Genomic DNA, 13,222 nt, shown 5'->3' with positions numbered 1-13,222 from the left:
GTCTGTGTGTCGGTTTAATGTAAAGTTATATGTCAAAATGAACACTGCTGTTCTTTTATTACTTTCAAGTTTGTCATATTCTGATCGGTTACAACAAACAGACACTATGATCATTTAGTTTACCATGTACTTTAAATTAACAGGTATTGTTTAACACTTTATTATATGTATGATTTTCTGTATCCGATTTTTACTGATATTTTTATGTTTTTTTTTTTTTAACTGAGATGTATAATTTAATTTTTGTATCCTGAAGAGGACCCAATTCGGGGTCGAAACGTTGCGTCGTTTTTAATAAAAGATTTTTCAGCTTAGCCAGTATCGGTCAATCAATTCCTTTTTATCTTTATAATAAAAAACGTTGATTAAATTTAAAAAAAAATTGTCTCAAATTAAACAAAATATTGATTTCACACGCGCGTAGCACTAAGCTCTTCAATTGAAAGGCTATAAATTACTGTTAATTCTTAGATCCTGTTTAAAGGTCAACGATAATCACTCGATGCGTCACATCCTTCTCGTTCTCATTGTCCAGTCTTGACTATACAAAACATCGGACGAAGGCTCTACCGTATGTTAATTTTACGATTCGCGAAGGACGACGAGGCGTCGTAGTAATTATCAAAATGATGCAATGACTTGGCGTATATTCTCGGTGCATTGCACTTCGCTGAGAATATTCGCGGCTCTCTCGTTCATTGCGGATTATGCAACGTAATGTCGGAAGGCTAGCTGGCCTCTGGTCATGATTGCGCTTTTGATGCACTCCGTTCGTGCGTATCATATCACGTTCGTATTGCCGATAATGATTAGTAGTCGCCCCAAGGCAACACGAATGTCGCTATATTAATATACCGTTAGTCGTAATTATCACGTGACTAATCTTTGTAGATAGGGCCGATATTAAACGCTGCTCTGGAATATCTAACACGATGTTCATACGTTACATTTTTGATGAGTTGCTACATATGTATGCTCATACATAAATTAGCATGACTCAATAGCGTAATTTTTCCTCCGATGCTTTTCATCAAATCTTTCAGAAAACTCTGACAGATATATGTATGTATATATATATATATATATATATATATATATATATATATATATGTTTGACAAAGAATTTTATCGTAATTTTTAATATTGCTGTTTCTATTTGATATTAAATAATTAGATAATAATGATTTTCTTATTTCAATATTATGTTATATGTACATCAAAAGGTACATATCTTTTATTAAATAAAATTTAAATTAATGAAGTATTTTAAATTAATTAAAAGTATAACAAAAGATGACGATAGAATGCTTAATGAGTCAGTGCGATGCGTTTTCTTAGAAAAATAGGAATAAAAATGCACTTTGGTCGATTTCTTTAAAACATGTGACCATGAATTAATATTTATAATATGTAGATTACCTTTGATGTTTATAGTTGTTATAATGTATTTATACGTGTACTTCATTACATCATAGTGATTCGTCATTTGATCTGTTTGGTAGATATATTATGGTCCGTTCTTTAATTTCCTTATTGCGTCTTTTTAGAAATGTAAAGAGAAAAGTGGAAAATTACAGTTTTCTCTAGAAATATCTTCTATGTTCTAACATAATGCGTATATTTGATGAATTGCATCGGATAATAATTTAGAATGTTTGACTAATTAGATAACAAGTTTGATAATAAAAATGTCTGTCAACGAATAATACTTGTTGGTACTGATAATATTTAAGTCAATAAATTGTTATATGCTTATGATGATTAAATAAAGAAACTCTTTCAGGAAAATGCAAAATGATAAACGAAATTAATAGAAGTTTGGAGGCAATATATCTGTATTAACGAACAACGCCAGGGGTGAAACATTTGTCTATATACATATATTCCTAAGAGATGAACATTTTTCATTGTCCAAATTTTTTAGAATAAGTGAAAAGTTAAATTGATTTTGATTAATTAAAGTTACGAGTTAATATAAAATACTTCAAAGTATCCGTTGAAATTTATGATGCCTTGTTGATTACTTTTATTACAAATGGCTGCTCATTAATTTTGATCTTTCATTTCTTTCTTCCACATCACGAAATATATTTCTAATTTACTAATTAGATTATAAATTATATTATAAATAATTATGAATTTATAGCAATAAAATCAACTTATTTTAAAATTGATTACTAATATTGAATATATAAACAAATAACATATCTTTAAGGTAATAATTGGTAGGTGTTAATTGATAATTGGAATATGTTTGACTATACTTACACAGATATTAGTTTAATTACGAATCTCCTAAAATTATCGAATGAATGGGATTGGTGGACCGTGCTGATGTTCCAGCACCGAGTTTGCACAGTTGGCGAAGTAAATTTAGCATTAGTAACCGGTTTGCAAAGCAAGTTTCCCCGCACTTCATCGAATATAAACTCAACTTGACTAGAGTTGACTAGACTAGACTACCGCTAAACTTAGTAATCCATGATCGAATCACCGGTTCGATGTAGATATCAGAATTGTAACAATTCTAGCCGAGATCTCGCACCCATTGTATATGTAAAATATCTCGACGACGTTCTTTAATTTCAAAAAAGATATATAAGAAAAGAGAGAACGATCGCATTCTTAGTCGTTGGAGTTTCAGTATGGCCCGTCTCGTTGAAATCGTTGAAAATTTCGCTCCGGGCATTTTTCCACATTATAGTTCTTTCAGTGGTAAATCGCTTGGATTGATAAAAATGGAGCGTATATAATGGCCGCTCTCTTTTCTCGCACACTATTTGCGAATGTAAAAGGGAATGTACAGCGTATATATAAAAAAGTAGAATGAAATTACGGATGTGATACGTTTCTGCCACTAACAATGATTACGTCGATATGAGAGAACATATGAAGTATATCGCGGTGCAATGTGTCATTTTACTCTTTCGCGAGGCTCGTATCGGGATTTCAGCGGCCTAGCAAGTCGCGATGTAATCATGATATAGCTCGTTTCTCTCTCATATACCACTTTTCTTAAATTGAGATAATTTACCTTCTAATATAGTAGAAGAGACGCGTTATGAAACCTAACTATACCGAATAGCCGTCCATTTGACCTTTCTCTCATGATCTGAGATTATTCAAAATCCGCACGGGTCGTCCTTGAGGCTTTACTCTTTCGATTAGTATGTTAATTTGATCCCCGTTGAGTTATTTAAGTGTTCCAAGAAGCGTTTTTAAGAAGATAGATATGGACTGTTTTGATTTCTAGATGAAACATTTTACGTGTATGTGTGTGTAAATTCATTTTTATGTATGTACGTCTAGATAATAAATCTTTCAGTTTAGTGCCGGCTTCACTTCATTCTTGCGATCGCGTATTCTGTATTTTATACATTATAATTTTTCAACCGTAATTTTTCACTGTAAGTTTTCTTAGTATTTGTAAAAAAACGATGCGCGGTGTAAAATAAATTGCTGCCGATGTAGTTCCGGTCTTTAAGATTCTCAGTCGTTGTATTCGTTATGCAAAATTTTATTCAATGACAGAAACGTGTTTATCTATGCAAATTTATATAATTTAATGCGAATTTGCATCCATAAATAAACGCTTTTGAGAACGAGATTTTAATGCTTACAAAGTAAAGACTATATAAGTCTTATATCGTCTTATATCCTAGTCTTTATTATATTTTCATATACTTGCTTTTCCTTTCCGTATAAATAAATTTAAATAGCCAGAGATTGTCACACGATGCCTACATAAATATATGGTTGCGTGTTTCTATATAATACATTATTTTTTTTTAACGATGGTAGATTTGAGTTTCTTTAATCTCCAAGCGTCTCTAATGGATATTTTTTATTTTATCTTTTTAAAAATATTCTTGTTTTAATGATTACTTTGCTCTTTTTTGTACTTTTTCTATTACTTTTTTCTTCGAAAATAATCGGTTCTTTGATAATATTTGCTTTAATATTTCAGTCTATGGTTTTATTGGGTCATATTTTGTATTAAAAAGTTGAGTAACTTTTTAGTCGCAAAAAGAATATAAATTTAACTGACAAAGATAAAAATCTGAGGTTTTAGTGTTTAGTATATCTTTATACATGCTTTTATTAAAACACGCGAATGTTTCGATAATTTACAGCAAATGATTTTGAACGCACGTGCGACTGTAACGTAAATTAACAATTTTGCAGCGGAACAGATAAGTTCTCGACTTAACTATGAAGCATTTATATTCTAATTTACATTGCTCACGGAATGATTATCGACCGCCGTCACATTTTCTGTCAAATCCTATGCATATGTATATGAAAGAAAAAAGATTTTATATTTTAAATTTTAAATAATAATTTTCTATTATTAGATATGAATATATAATTTTCGAGAATTACGAAAAAATCACAAATGACAAATTAAGTGTAATAACAAATAGATAAATTATATAATAGGGTGATATACCATAATTTTGAGATATTATCTATACACATATATACTTTAAAATTATGATTTATATACATCAAATAGAACAATTAAATATTTAAATATACATATATATATATTTTTTTTTTTTTTAATTATAATAAGTGTATCTACATCATATATAATACTGTGTATGATACATGAGTTTACATAACTGCATTCATTATTTTAAATTATGCGTATCAAAAATAAATCACGTAACTAACAAATTAGCGCGACATTTATTAGCAAGCTAAGTTAGTTTTTACTCGCAAGCATAATAATTAATTAAAATAAAAAACCGGATGTTTTTATAACACTTTATGTATACGTATTTCCACGAAGAATCGTCGGGTTTGACGTTGGTTTTTCCAAATTACATCTTTATAAAGAGATCATTCGAGGATAAGAGGATAAATTGTCGCAAAAATATATTGACAACTCGAGTTATATAAATTTTTCCTTGTTTATGTCGTTAATAATATATATGCCAGGATATTAATTAATGCGACCGATGCTTGGGTTTCTCAGAAAAATAAACAATTAAGTATATACAATAACCACAATTTTCCCGTTGATAGTTTTATTGCAGTGATCCCGCGTGAGTTTCCGCGCCACGATGTTACATGAGTCACACGCCATTGATTGACGTGTTCATGAAAGTCAATCGGTCGTATATAGTATTCGCGCAGCGTATGGCGAACACATTGTATATCGCTGAATAACGGAACACGAGAGAAGTATTGTGCCAGACTTTCCACCGACACGAAGAGTGTTCTCTGTTCAACGGGGACTATCTGACGATTTACATTTCGTTCTGAGAATCGATTGCCATTTTGGTCCGCTGACGTGCACGCTCCATCGGTCCACATAGATTGATTTTGCGACCAAAAAAAAAATACTGTTAGAGAATATTCAAACTCGTTGATGGATTCTACGCGTGAGCATACCCTTTGAAATATCTCATATATTCGCGTGACTTTTCCTATAGATATTGAAATATTTCATAATCTATACTGGAATGGAAACATTTATGCATGTCCTTCATAGCAGCGAGATAATCGACATTATCTCTATTACGGATTCACATAGATTTCCATATTATTGTTCTTTTTTACAATTAATTTGGATTCAGGAGAGAATTGTAAAAACAATTTTTATTTAATGTTAAAGAGGAAATTTTGTGATAATGAAAATTGAATTATACAGTTATGTGCAAATAATAGCACCGGTTGAAAAAATAAGGGGAATTTGTATGTTTCCTCTACCATGTTTAACTGTCTTGACTGTATATCTGGGATTAAATTCTGACTTTTGTGGTCTTCAAACGAACTGACGAATACCAGGAAATCCTTTAGTAATCACTTTTCGTTGGTGGAGCAAATATAGAAATTCCTCTCATTTTTTCAACCGGTGCTATTATTTTGCACATAACTGTATATCTGAAAAGAAGATTAAATTAATTTTTTTTATTTATTAAATTTTTTTGTAATAATTAAATTTTGATTTATAATTATTTTGGTTTCATATTCGATGTACAAAACATTAACCATGGCGCATCAAATTTTTTTACTTTTATTAACAAAAAGACCGAAGGTAAATGAGACAGATACTGACATTTGAAATATGACCTGGCGGAAGAATTTATGTATTATATGTCTGAAAATAGAAGAGGCCTTTCTGTATTCAATGCGCAAATGAAGACCTATCTATTTGGTTTGACTTGCAACCCTACTTGTTCTGTCGTTAATTTTAGGCGGGCAGATGTTTTGCACACGACAGGTAGTTTGCAGCAAGTAATTTGTCCTCTTGACTCGCCTCCGGGTTCGTGTTAACTGACCATTACGGCAGTTCCAAATATACTCGACAGATATTTGTCAAGCCGATACAAATATCTCATTGTATGTGTACGTATGAGAAATGTACCATATACATAAATAGATGTGACTGTATGTACCGTATATGATGTCATGATATGCATGCAGTAAGACTTGTCAAATAATTGCGACATGTTTGCAATTGTCGAGTAAAATTGTGAATATGACAAATGAATAGGCGATTTGTCATTTTTTGCACAAAAGAATAATTTACTTCAAACTATCTTGTAAATTACTCTAAATTTATTATAATCTATCTATAACGCTTTGTCTTTTGATTTTCAACTTAAATGATATTGTCAAAATGTCCGACGCTGCTACCCCACATTTTAGCATATTTTTCACACTAATACTGTACAAAGACAGTCTGTCAGTGGTTTAATTGTAAAGTTTCGGAATTAACAAAGTTTCTAACATCACGTTTCGATCAATGAAGTAACTCGCGAAAACAACTTGCCGGACCTCCACGCCCTTTTTAACCCATACAAAAAAAGCTTTACTCTTTGTAATTTATGCGAAAAATAAGATGACAACATTAATAAAGAAGTGAATAATAAGCTTTGACAGCTTTTTTTTATCTTCTGTTAGTTATTAATTATCTCGATATTTTATTTTTATATTTTATATTCATATCTGTTCTGAATTTTATCTGTCACTTTATACATTTTCCGATATTTTTAATTAAAAATGTCATCTTTAAAATTATTAAGAAGGAAATTGCAGAATAAACTTTAAATTTTATAATCTATTAATATATCCTTCCGCGTGGATTTCTCAAATTGCACGATTTCAATATCGAATTAATAAAAATTATGATTTATATAAAATGTTTATTCTCTTATGTTATTTTTTCGATATTTGTGTGTTTTTTTAACGGAGAGATAAATTATTCTTTTGAAAAAAGTTTGATAATTTTCATTATTGTATTATAGAGTTGAGTTTTACTTAACTAAAATATAAGAAAGATCACACGAGAGAAAGAGATAGAGAGAAAGAGAAATGGATAAGAACAGGACAACGAACAACAATTTTAATAATCCGAATTGTTGCGGAGAGCATAATAGTACAATTTACTGCTGCATGGTACCAGGGATGCAATTCCACAATGCAAATGTAGTTGCGGTATTCCTTTCTGTGCGTTCGACATAAATACAATTTCCTTTAATTACCGATTTGCACAAATTAGCCATAAATATATGCGTGTATTCGCGTATATTTGGCATATCGTATTGTGTCGCATTGTGCGATGTATGTGTGTTTCGTCAGGCATGAGATAATTGACCTAATCGCATCGCTTCTTCCTGTTCGTATATCCGTTCACAATTCTGTAAAAATTGGATGATCATACGAAATAATTGCTAAGATAAAAAAATATTTTCTACGAAGTTTATATTGTTATTTAAGTATATACAATTTAACATTACGTGATAATATTTTGTTATCACATACGTCAATAAGATAATTATCCGTTAATTATTTACTGCAATATTATATTTTTATAATAAACAGATATATTGTATTTATGTTTATCAAGCTTTTATTTCAAAGTGTCATAATATTATCTTTATCTATTTTTTTATTATTATTTAATTAAACATGATAAAGCAATATACATTAATGATTTTGATATATAAATTAATAATAAACGATGATAAATGATGTTTTATATATTTGTATTCATTCTCTATTTTATTTAAATTAAAAAGAATTTAATAATTAAAGATATGTGTAAAAACACATTATGCAAAAGTATTATGTAAAAAAAGATAAGAATTATGATTAAAATTATTTTTTTATTTTCAAGTGCGCAACAAAAATGTTAACCGTTACTTCATTAATAGTATAATTTCGTAATTAGATTAATTAAGTTAAGAAAAATTAGATTTTAAATATATTTCATTACATAATATCCGTGTGCAAAAGTATATTTTATCGTATTATCTTAAAACAATAAACGACAATATGAAAACTGAACGTAGGATTCTTTAGTTGATGCAACTTAAGAAAGATGGAAAAAGTTAATACATGTTTGACTTACCTGTTACAATAAATTTAAGGTCATCTATTCGTTCTGATATATGACATATGTAGTTAGAAGCGAAATTCTTAATAAATTCTAATTAATTTTCTGTTTGATAAAAAACTTTTTAGATTATTTATCTTATTTGTAAAATTAATAATGAAATTAATAATAACGGATGTAACCGTGACCTCTACTTGAGATACATCGATTAATAATTTAAATGGAAACATTTAATTAACATGGAAGTAGTTTCTAACGCAAGATTTTAATCTGGATTTATCTTGTTGCTCTCTTAAATCTCTTCGCTTAAATTGAATCCATTTACTAACTTCTGTTCTAACGCAAAATGAAGTAAAATGTATCGTGACTGATCACGGTTGTTACATATATTCCAAAATTATTACATCGTTGATTCAGCTATAGATTTTGTTATTGATGTATAATCAATTTTTTTACAAGTATTCTTTTATCGAATTTTAAATTAGATTTTATTTTAATATAATTTTATAATCTACAATTTCTTTGATGAGAGAAATAGGGAGAATATGGCTAATGTTGAAATTCAAGATATTACGAGGAAAGATATCTTATGAAATTTTCGTCGATGAGAAATTAGGGCTGCAAATTCACCAGAGAATTTATAGTGAAAATAAAGTGTCCGAAGTGTCTTTTCAGTAACTAAAGTCGACATTACGTTTCTCCGTTGTAACGTTACCAAAATTCTCGCGCGCGTTCCTCTGAATCGGGGCAGAGGCCCTCTGGGAGCGGAATGCATGAACCTTTATCAGATCGCGGAAGACGATAGAAGACGAGGGTGGGAAGAAGCAAAGGAGCTTTTGTAACTAGCTTTACCCGTTTCGAAGAGCTGGCAGCAGCGACGGCGCAATTGAGCGAAATTGCGCACGTAGGACGCGAGAGACGGGAAACTTTACAATGCAAATCCAGCTGCCACGACCTGGACTGTTCTCCGTGTCGCTCGTAGCGGTAGTTGCTGATGACGGCGGTGGAACCGTTGCTGTAGCAAAAAACCTGAGCGGCACGGGTCGCGTCTGTCATATTACAGGGCCTCTTTTCCCTTCCTCTCCTTGTGCAGATTTCTATTAGGGACTTTTTGACAGCGTCAGGATGCTGCCTCGTTGCTTTTTTTGCACCGGATTATTGTGGAAAGTTTTGCGAAGAGACTAGCTGTCCTTCTTTTTCTCTTCTCTTTCTACCCGTGTGTCCTCAACCCGAACATGTGCAGTAGAGTCCGGAAAAAAAACAAAGCTAGGCGGACGCGGTTATTAAAAGCTAGTTTACTGTGTGCGAGAGCACACTTAAGTCTTCGTTCGAATTTGGACCTCGCTCTGGCTGGGAGACTATATTTATCATCTAGCAAACCACTCTCTCAGCGCGAAAACAAGTAACATATCTACCTTAAGTGACGTAAACCGCGACTGAATCACTGCTTGGAGGCGAGGACGCTGTATTTATCGAAGTTTGACTTTGTCTCGTATTCTCGTTGCTTCTTAACGAATCTTTGATTTTATCTATTTGCCTAATGATTATTGCACGTTTATACGTAAATTGACGTCAGTAAGAATAAAGCCATTTCGTCAACAAATATTTTGTTAATATTTTTGTTTGTATTTGTACGATTCTACCATGCTGCCATACATGTTATGAGTTGATTGTATAAAGTGTGGTGTTTATGTAAAAAAGGACGTCAAGATATAACGCGATCCAATTTACGAAAACAATTTTATATGATTTTAAATGAAACCCAATACTTAACATTTTTTCTAGGACTCATATTTTTCGAGTTATTCTGCTGTTCCGGAACTTTTATAACATCCTGTATATTACAGCGATTTATATAATTCCTATTTAATTAAATCTTATATATTAAATTCAGCGCGGTTCAAATCAATAGACATTGGACACCAAGTGTCTTGATGCTGCTCAGGTATATCTCGGAGAAAAGTGCAGAATCATGATATGAATAATCACAGCGTCTTCAAATATAGCCGTAGTCTGATCGCGTTTCTGATGCTAATGGGTAATATCCGAGCGTTTCCTAGAATGAATTCATATCCAGCGATCAAACAAATTTGCAATTATAATGTATAAAACTCATACATTTCGGTTCAGCCAGTGAATTATAATATAAAATAGAATGCATCAACATAATTATCAAATGTACAAATACGCTGCAATTCTTATGCATGTCTATCAGTTATCAAAATAGATAAAGATACATAAGAAAAATTATTTTTATATAAGAGGAAAAATGATATAAAATATATCTCGATCAAACGTTTTTCTACTTGCAAAAATAATATCAAATTATTATCAGATCAAGACCGATGTATGGTCAACTTTTATCAATTGTGATTTTTTGATCAAGTAAATTAGCGCAATATCGTTACTGTTAGAATGCGGACATCATAAGCTCGGATTTGCGCAAAAAGTTCATGCAAAATAATTGCGGTATATTAAGTACTATTTATAGCAGTTGCGTAAGGAACTGATCTGCTAACCTTACTAAGTAAGGACGAATATAATCAGAAAAAAACGGGATTCATTATATATTATTGTATAGAAAACAATATAAAATTCTGAATTATTCTGAAAAAGAATTATAATTATGAGAGATAGTAATTCTCTCCAATATTTAAAATTTTGCTGCCTAAGAGAGAAAATAATTTTCAATATTTTATTTCTAATATTTATTTATGAATCAAAAGGAAAGAAGTGAATGAATATTCTTCCTGCTTATTTTATCATGAAAAGATGAAAGATATTGTAAAGACTAAATCCTACTAAAGTTATTATATTGCGCTGAGTATCGCTATTGAAGCTTGCCGTGAGACTTGTTCAATGAACCAATTGGAAAAAGATGGCAGGAATGGTTTGAAGAAGAAATAAGTTCAATTTTCGTAACTATATATATAAAAGATATATAGGTTCTTTAGCATGAAAAGAATGTCCGTCTAATATTATAATGAAATACTGAAACTTTTTCACAAGTGTAAAATTACAAGTTTTATCTTTTACCTTTTTTACGCGAAAACTTCTCGTCAAAATGTTTTTAAACTCAGATGCTGTTTCGTAACTTGTTACTCATTTGGATTAAATCGTTAAATCCGCGCTTTAATATAAATTGCTTTAAAATTCGTATAACGCGAAATATATTGCACAGATTTTTTATCTATAAAAAAAAATCTATTTTTTATTAATGGAAATACTGCATTACCTGTGTCACATGTTGTTCAATAATACTGAACAGCACATCCGCATTATCCACATTCTGGACAATATATGCTAAGTCCGTCAAGGCTGGTACACGTTCCTTTCACGCCTTCTGATAATAATACCGCTATTACGTAAGCATTATTTCGTACAGCGTTTTTGTTATTTCTCACGACGATGATAAATTTTGGGTGATTCAGCACTTATATCGATACCCAGATGTCAGCTTCACGAACGGTTGTCTGTCTATCGGCTTTCGTAAAATTACGAAGGGTTTTCACGTTTCCGAATAAGTGAATTCGATCAGTTTCCCGATCGAGATGGAGGATAAGTTGTCGAAGAAAATCTATGGTCGTCAGTCAATCACCATACGACGTTCACGATTTCATTCACAGTATTCGAAGAGCTCCATTCGTTTCCGTTTCACGCAGCACGACGGTTGAATCGGATTCCGAGTGAATTACGGACCGTGCGACGTGGTCAGCCGCCGACGTAACACTGGGAAGTCCACACACTACAGCTGCTACATTTAAAAAGTAACACTGGCCTCTCATGCCAGCGCGCGTACGTCGGAGACGTCATACGCGACGATGCAGAAAGGCTGATTGACAGATTACCAATCGATTATCGATTATCGGGGAATATCTCTGTACAACAGAGGGGGAGATAATGTCGCTTTCAGGAACTGCATTGGATCAAGGGATACTTATCGGTCACATGTTCTTATTTTTACAGACCATGTATCTATGATTCATTTATAATGATCAATCTTAGAGTGATCGATAATCTATTTTTATTATGGTGCTATGATAACAACTATAGTACGTATTGTAACACTGTTTTAATTTATGAATTTCATTTAAGTGTTGACAAATTAATTATCGCACAGATGCACGATATAAAGTCGTGTGAAAAGCAATGGTATATATATAATCAATACTCATCGAACAACAAAAATCATATCGAAAATTGTTCGATAAACAATTTTCCTTTAACAAATTATATTCATCCGTAATAAAATTGAAAACTATAAATACGCTGTGAGATTAAAATAGCTTCGATTGTCAATAATGATTTCTGCTAGCCACGTGTGACTGCTTTTCAATATCTGTATGTTTCACTTGTCCATGAAATGAATGACGGAACTTTAGTTTCTGCGTTACTATAGATCGCCCAACACATCTTTAGGCAGATTGCATACATGTATACATACATATATATGCATACATTTTATTCAGGGCTGGTTGAAAAAGTTGAAGTGCCTTTAGCCAATTTTGTTCGATCGGTCGTTTTAAAAATAAATTTCACTCTTATTTTGAACACAAAATTAAAAAGTAATGCTTAAAAAGAACTAATTTAATTTTTTGTCATCAATTATTTTCTTAATTTTAGAGACTCATAAGTCAAGCAAGTCCATTTTATTTCATTTCGCTCTCAGCGCTTCTAAGTCTATAAGCACCCCTGTCATACCATCCAATTAGCCATCCCCTACGGAAGCCTTAATTTTGTTTTCAAGGAAAATTATTGAGCAGGCCTATATTTGGAGAGATAAATCTCATAATTGATCGCGAATGGAATTTCACAGGAAAGAGTATCATATTGTCTTCGCTTAATAATGTTGGCATAGTCACGGTACACACA

The 13,222-nt window shown here is 31.5% G+C and overlaps 1 protein-coding gene across 1 annotated transcript in view; it reads right to left on the bottom strand.

The window, feature by feature from the left end:
* The window catches only part of LOC114932394 (sodium-coupled monocarboxylate transporter 1), a 32,604-nt gene extending 20,432 nt beyond the window's left edge, over window positions 1-12,172 (bottom strand). The window contains exon 1 of the mRNA XM_029304561.2: window positions 11,586-12,172. The gene's annotated coding sequence lies outside the window, so the exon portion shown is untranslated. The remainder of the gene's footprint in view (window positions 1-11,585) is intronic.
* Between the last annotated feature and the right edge of the window lie 1,050 nt (window positions 12,173-13,222).

The sequence above is a fragment of the Nylanderia fulva genome, unplaced genomic scaffold (assembly GCF_048542155.1).
Source record: "Nylanderia fulva isolate GAGA-0341 unplaced genomic scaffold, ASM4854215v1 Scaffold13, whole genome shotgun sequence".
Classification (NCBI taxonomy): domain Eukaryota; kingdom Metazoa; phylum Arthropoda; class Insecta; order Hymenoptera; family Formicidae; genus Nylanderia; species Nylanderia fulva.
This window is presented reverse-complemented; position numbering and strand designations above follow the sequence as displayed.